This window comes from Pinus tabuliformis, chromosome 4_2 (genome assembly GCF_031772625.1).
Source record: "Pinus tabuliformis cultivar Carrire ecotype Pingquan chromosome 4_2, CPIR1, whole genome shotgun sequence".
NCBI lineage: Eukaryota > Viridiplantae > Streptophyta > Pinopsida > Pinales > Pinaceae > Pinus > Pinus tabuliformis.
This window is the reverse complement of record NC_142304.1, coordinates 118,841,814-118,849,403: the sequence shown is the minus strand read 5'-3', so window position 1 is coordinate 118,849,403 and position 7,590 is coordinate 118,841,814.

The window sequence follows — 7,590 nt, the reverse complement described above, 5'->3', positions numbered from 1 at the left end:
TATAAGTAGAGAGGCCTAGTGCCTCACTAGGGTTAGATTTTTGTTGGATTTTTGCTTATTTAAACTCTGCTCAACTTCGAGCTTATTATTTTGGGACAGTTTCATGTAATCTTGCTATTGTTTTGGAAATAAATATGGAATATTTTTTGAGCTAGCATTGAGTTACCTCAGAGGGCTGAAGTTCTTGGGTTAGGGACCAATCCAAGCAGCCAAGCTCCTCTTTACTTGTATTTGTATGTTTTATTTCAGTTTGTAGATCAGGTTGCTGTTAGATGTATTTCTTTTATGGTTAAGAATAGGTTGCTTTTGATTATTCAATAGTTTGCTTCCATTTGTGCTTTCTATAGCAGGTTAAGCAATGATAAAGAAAAGATTCAAAAGGCTACCAATAGTGCCTTGGCCTCTATTCCTCCCTTTGGGACCATGATTTGAGGCAAAGACCCTCTTGCTACCCCAAAAACACAGATTTTCCTCATTCATATGACTTCTAGTGTTTGCAGCTTTTTAGTAGGTTAATAGTCTAGCTTTGGTTTGCTTCAGACCTTCTTCATCATGCTCACTTCTTTATTTTCAATAGTATTCTTTCATTCTTTCCTTTCTTGTAGCATTCCTCAGCATTTCCTTTCATAGATCATAGTTTAGATTAGTTTGATGCAAAACTCTCTTTTTCTAGATGCACTCATTTCATTGCTTGTTTGATCTTATTGGTTGACTGTCAGTTCCTTTGCAGAAGATATCTTCTAGCAGCAGGTCAGCCTATCAGCCATCCCATCCTCCATCTGATCCATGCCCTACAGGTCGCCCAAGTCTCACCTCAATTCTGCCTTAGTTTCCTGCATTTTCCATATAACTTCTTCTTCTCTCCTTGAGCAAATCAAATCATCTTTCTCTCTCCTGGTGGTTCATGGTAGACCATAAGCACCCTAACACCTCATTCCAACCTTCATCCACCTCTTTCATCCACTCTCACACCGTCAAAACAGTGAAAACTTCTCTCGGCCTCCTCTTGTAGAACGTTGTTTTTCCTCCTGTAGATTTCCTGTGTCCTCCTGTAGATTTTTCTATAGGCTTTCTTTTGAAGTCCGAGTGTGGGAAAGGCCTCCAGAAGGCCACCTGAGACCTCCTAGGACCCATCCACACCATCCTACATCCTCTCAAGACCCAAAACTACCCTTCAACACCACCTATTCACTGCCACATTCACAAACAAATAAATTACATGCATGTCAAATTCACATAAAAATCCCAAAAGATGTTTTTTGCTCATTTACTTCCAGAAATAGTTTAGTTACATGTTGTTTACTTCCATGAGAAGGTAATGGAATTCTTTTCATGGTTTTCATAGTGCTTTCTGCAAAAGTAGGATTAGTTGGTTAATTAGGATTTACTTGGTTTTCTTTACATTTCAGTATTTCTCCTTTCTGCAGTTAGAGTAGTATCTGTAGAATAGTATTTCTCTCCTTTCATCACATATAGAGCTTCTTATGGAATCCATAGAAGTTAGCTTGAGCTCCTAGTGATCTTGTGCCAACTGACCAAGTGACAAGCTGCAGTAAGAACTAGTACTTGTGCATACAACACCGTTGCTTCCAAATTTGTTATGAACTACCGGGTTGATAAGAGTAAAGTAGGTAGCCCAGGAGTTGCAACATTATTGCTGCAATACTGGTGCTCACCACTTTTTTGCGCCGTTGTTGGGGAAGCATCAGAGTATTCTGCGATTACTGCTTTCTTCTATTTTCTATTGCAACATTCTACTAATAGTTTTTTTTAGCAAAGGTGGACTAGTCATTTCCTTTCTTTTCCTTCAGTTTTGCATTTCCTTTCTTTCCTTTTCAATTCTGCAAATTTCATTTCAGCAAGTTCATTTCAGTTAGTTGCAATTTGTTTTTCTCAATCAATTTCAGTTGCAGGAACTATCAGTGTGGGGAAAAAGAAACAAAAACTAACCAAAAAATATTTCATTTCATGCCTCGTAGGAATAGAGATAATTCAGGAAAATTCTTGCCTAACACCCCCACTGCTTCACACAACCAACCTTCTCTCTTCTTCGGTGGCTGTGATCAAGAAGAACCCTTAGGTGAAAAGCCGGACATATTTGATGAACCTATAGGGGAAGAAGAAGAGGAAAACATTCCTTTTGAGCCAATGGATGAACACATAAATGCTAGGGGTAATGGAGAGAGAATAGAGGGTGCCTTTCCCATTCGGGAGACCGATGGGGACACCAAAATGAAGAATATAATCCCTTCTGTCCTATCTCATTTCCATGGTCTGACTACAGAAGATCCTGACACCTTTTTGTTTGAGTTTGTTGTTATCTGTCGAACCTATGACTATGCAGAAGATGAGCAAAAGTTGAAACTGTTCCCTTCTACTCTCAAGGATGTAGCATTGTGCTAGTTCATGGGATTACCTGGCAATAGTATCAAAACTTGGGCTCAGATGTAGCAAGCCTTTAACAACAAGTATCGAGACTATTGTAGGTCAAAAGATACTAAAGAAGAAATTTTCCGAATGACTATAGGAAGTGATGAGTCCCTGGAAGACTATGAGGAGAGGTTCCCGCTTAGTTACAAAAGGGTCAAGTGTACACTTGACCTTGTGTCTCTGAAGCTGGTCCTACACAGGGGAAGTCAGGAAGATCTTTTAGACACCCTCCATCTACTGGCTAGGGGAGACATCTACGAACCATCCTTTGAGGACATAAAGACTATTTTAGAAACCATTCTAGAGCAGCCAGAAAGAAAGGTAGGGGGAGTCAACTCATAGCCAGTACCTCTTCCTCTAACTCATCCATTAAAGGAGAAATTGGAAACATGCTGGAAGACTTCAAGAGTGAGATGCTGCAAACTCTTGCCATGAAAATGGATACCATGCATATCAAAAGGAAACAAGAGGAAGCAGAGAGGGATTTGGCCATTTTTGCCCCAGATGCACCAGGAGGCATCCTAGGAATGAATGCCCATTGAACTCTATAGAGGTTTGTTCAATCTGTGAAGAAAATCATTCTATGGACAAGTGTCCTTCCTTACCCAGACTTAAAGCTGTATATCAAGGGGTTGAGGGAGTCACTAAACAGCTATATTACATAAACCAAAGGAGGCCAGCTGGACCTAGACCATACCAGCATGGGATGCAAGGGACATCTCAGGCATACTACAACCCCAACCAAGTCACTTCCATACCTTCTTAGGGCCCCCCTGCTCACCCTTCCTGGTCCATGCCTCCTCCTTGGTCCTTCACATCTCAATATCATGCCCAACCAGCCAACCATTCATTTCAATCCTATGCTCAGCCACCACCTTAGTGAATGCACCTCATCAGGGGTGGAGGCCCCAATACAAATATCTTCCCACTCTTTTTCCTCCACCACCTTCCCAACCACAATCATTACCTCTTGCTCCACCAAAGCAACCCCAAATGCCTGCCCAACCAAATCTGAACCCGAACAACAGACAGGCTCAACAAGTGTATAGTGGGGAACCATCATGCCAAACTTACACTACGGAGATTCAGGAAATTAACTTGCGATCTGGAAAAGTTCTCCCAGATAGCCAGCCTCCACCCAGGAAGGTTGAAGAGGATAAAGAGGAAAGTGAACCTAAAGCAATTCCACCTTTTCCTGAGAGATTATTCGTGACAGTTTCACCTACCCCAAAAGAAACTAAACTCCTGGGAGAATTGAAACATTTATGTGTGAAGATACCACTTCTCCAAGCCATAAAAGATGTGCCTATCTACAATAGGTTGATCAAAAAGAAATTCTTCAGGCATCCAGGAAGGCGCAAGAGAGATTCCCCAACCATTAATGTCATAGGGAAATTTTCCGAACTGATGTTGGTGCAAGTGATCTGTCCAAAGTACCTGGACCCTGGAAGCCCAATAGTTGATGTCCACATCAATGGCACCATGATCCCACACACCCTGATTGATCTGGGAGCTGCCATTAATGTGATGAAAAAGGACACAATGCTCAAACTCAACCTCCAGGGCTCCTTGAGGAAGACCACAACCGTGCTACAGTTAGCAGACCGCTCCACCGTGACCCCTGAGGGGATTGTGGAAGATGTGATGGTCTCCATTGATTCTTGGGAGTACCCTGCTGATTTCTTAGTTCTCTAGCCAAAGGAAAAGCTCACTGGGAATCCTCTCATTCTGGGAAGACCCTGGTTGGCTACTGTCGATGCCTACATCAGCTGTCGAGCTGGGAACACGGCCATAAAGAATGGGCATATGTCCAAGCAGTTAATCTTATATCCTCCTGCCCAACCCTTGTTAGAACATGATCTACCTCTTTGGTTGGAGGAGGAAGATGAGGATGAAGTCTATTCTGCACCGCTTTGTGCATTAGGAATCACCATGGGGGGAAAACAACAAGATGAGGATGACATGATTGAAAATCTGATTCAGAATTCACCTCCCAGTGTAGCACCATTAGAGGATATAGTAAGAGAAATCCAAAACAACCCCTCAACTGATCTCTGTGTGACCGAATCCACCTCTCTCCGTGTTAAGAATATAGAGTTCGGCCCAAAAAGAACCTTGAAAATCAATCCATCCCTATCCACTTCCCAGGAGAAGGAACTATGTAGCTTGCTGAGAAAACACCTAGATGCCTTCGCCTGGAGTTATAAGGAGATGAAGTGAGTGCACCCTTCAGTATGCACTCATCATATATACATCAAGGAGGATTGCAAGCCAGTCAAGAAGCCTCAAAGGAGGGTGAATCCAACACTTAAAGATATTGTTAAGTAATAACTGCAGAAATTGCTTGATGTAGGATTCATCTACCCCATCTCTGACAGTGAATGGGTCTCTCCTTTGGTGCTAGTGCCAAAGAAAAATGGTAAGTGGATAATCTGTGTCGATTATCGAGAATTGAACAAAGCCACTAAAAAGGACCATTTTCCTTTACCTTTCATAGATCAAGTGTTAGACGGTCTGGCAGGGAAAAAGTTTTTCTCTTTCTTAGATGGGTTTAGTGGGTACAATCAAATTCAAATCAGCCCGGAAGACCAAGATAAGACCACTTTCACTTGTCCATGGGGCACCTTTACATACCAGGTCCTTCCTTTTGGTTTGTGTAACGCTCTTGCCACTTTCCAAAGAGCGGTATTGAGTATATTCTTTGAATTAGTTTATGATGCAGTAGAGATATACATGGATGACTTTACTCCTTATGGCTCTGACTTTCAGGAAGCCTTATCTAATCTAGGAAAAGTTTTAGACAAGTGTATTGCGATGAACCTATCCCTCAGTCTGGAAAAATGTGAATTTTTGATGACTGAAGGGACTGTGCTAGGTCATGCAATATCTCAGCAAGGACTACAAGTGGACCCCAACAAAATTGCCATCATCCAAAGGGTCCCTGTAGAACCTCTATTCTACACCTATTTGTCTACCATTTTCCTCAACTTTTCCTTATCTTTCCTTCACTTTTGCCTCATTTTCACCATAAAACCTCTGAGATCATTACATTCAGTGTCAATAAGCATGATCAAGCAAGTTTTGCTAATGGATGACTATTTGTTTAGTTTTTGACTTACTTGCAGGAATCCCGCAGCTATCTGATGATCCCGCAGCTATCTGAAGATCCTGCAGCCTTTTTGTTAAACACTATGATCCACGTGTCGGTTTGCTAGACGAGCCACATGGGCACTCAGGTATCAGTGTGCTCGAGGTTCCTGTCCCTTTGTTCCAGCCATCCACGTCATTTTTACCCATGGTCAAAGCTGGTTAAGCCACGGTCAACTCAAGGTGGTTTAAACGGTGTTTGAAAGCTGTTTGGTCACGTCACCTTAAATGGTGATTTGTCCATGTTCTACAGATGGCAGGGGACGCAATCCAACATAGGATTTATTATCCATGTCGACAGAACCACTAAACTCGTCCACGCAGCCGTGATGTGTCAAAGGACCTTTAATACGCATACTGTTTTATTGTTTTTCTGTTAACTAGCTGTACGGGTAGGCTATCTTAGAAACTCCTATAAATTGATGCGTCTGCGTACGCTCAAGGAACTTTTGGATTAGTTGTAATTTTCTGCACTTGTGTTGAATTTAGAAGCTTTTGTGAACTCTGTTTTCTAGTGCTATTCCAGCACTCTGTTTTGTAAACTTTTTGCAAATGGAGAAATCAATATAGCACTGTTTTGAAGTTTCCAGATCTTTGAGTTCTCTTGTGGCTGAATGAACAGAGGGCCCCTGCTCATCTCAGCCTTTGTAAAGTATTTCATGTGCAGCATTTCATTATTTTCTTATTTATTTCCTTAAGCATGTATAGTTTCATTTACTTGTTTTCTTTTCTTTTCAGCTGATCAGTGTTATTTCTTTGCAGGTTTCTTTTAGCCCGGGATTTATTTTTATATGTGTTGTGTTTGCTTTACAGCTAATGGTATTTGAAGTTGACAATTCAAGCGCTGCCTTTGTCTTTATAGTTAGTTTTTAATCTTATTTCTCAAAGAGCTGTTAACATACATGAATGATCTTCATCATAAATTATTATCTTTTAAGATCAAAATATCACTAACTTGCAGCTTGTTTGGGTACTTTTTGGACTGTTCTTAAGCTACTTTCTTTCCGTGCTTTACACAGTACATGTGCTTTGAAGCATCGAGTTAGAAAGAGTAAATCATTACCACTAGTCTTTAGAGTAAGAGTTTTGATTTTAAAGTGCTTCCTAGACTATTTCCTCACTACTTTCTAATCATGCTTTCCATAGTACATATGGCTGAAGTAGAGAATTAGAAATAGCAAATTATTATCATTAGTCTTTCAAGCATATTTTTCTCACTTTTATAAATTCCACTTAAGCTACTTTCTTTCCGTGCTTTACACAGTACATGTGCTTTGAAGCATCGAGTTAGAGAGAGATAATCTTTATTCTTGGGTTTTAAAAGTGATTCTCTTTTCTTTTATTAGCAGCAACTTGAACGGTGTCTAGTGCCATTGGTAGTGGTCATTTGCTTTCAAGTTTATTTCAAGTCATTTCAATTCATTTATTCTTTCCAAGCATTTCCTTTCAAGCAATTAGTTAGAGATCACTCCACACACACTTCCACTCATTTAGAATTCACTCTACACACACACCATCACTCACTTGTTTATAAATTCTCACTCCATCTTAGGAACATAATTAACCACAACAACACCCCCCAACGATAAGAAAAACTCTAAGAGGTTACTTAAGTACATATAGTACACCCTCACTTCATCAGCTTACGAGCCTCGGGTTGACAATAAATACTAGCAATTTAGATAACACTAAATTGACTAAACAGTCCCACCTCCTCAAAAGGTGAGAGATGTCAGAAGTTTCTTAGGCTTAGCTAGGTATTATTGGAGATTCATTAAAGATTTTAGAAAGCTAGCCTCTCCTTTGTTTGGTCTTTTAGGTAAATATGTCGAGTTCGTATGGTCAGGAAACTGTCAAGAATCTCTAGATACCTTGAATAGCAAGCTTGTGACTGCCCCAATTCTGAGAGGCTCGAATTGGGCCCTACCTTTCCACATTCACACAGATGCCTTGAACAAAGCAATAAGATCAGCCTTGGGACAAATTGATGAAAATTTACCTTATGTCATATAC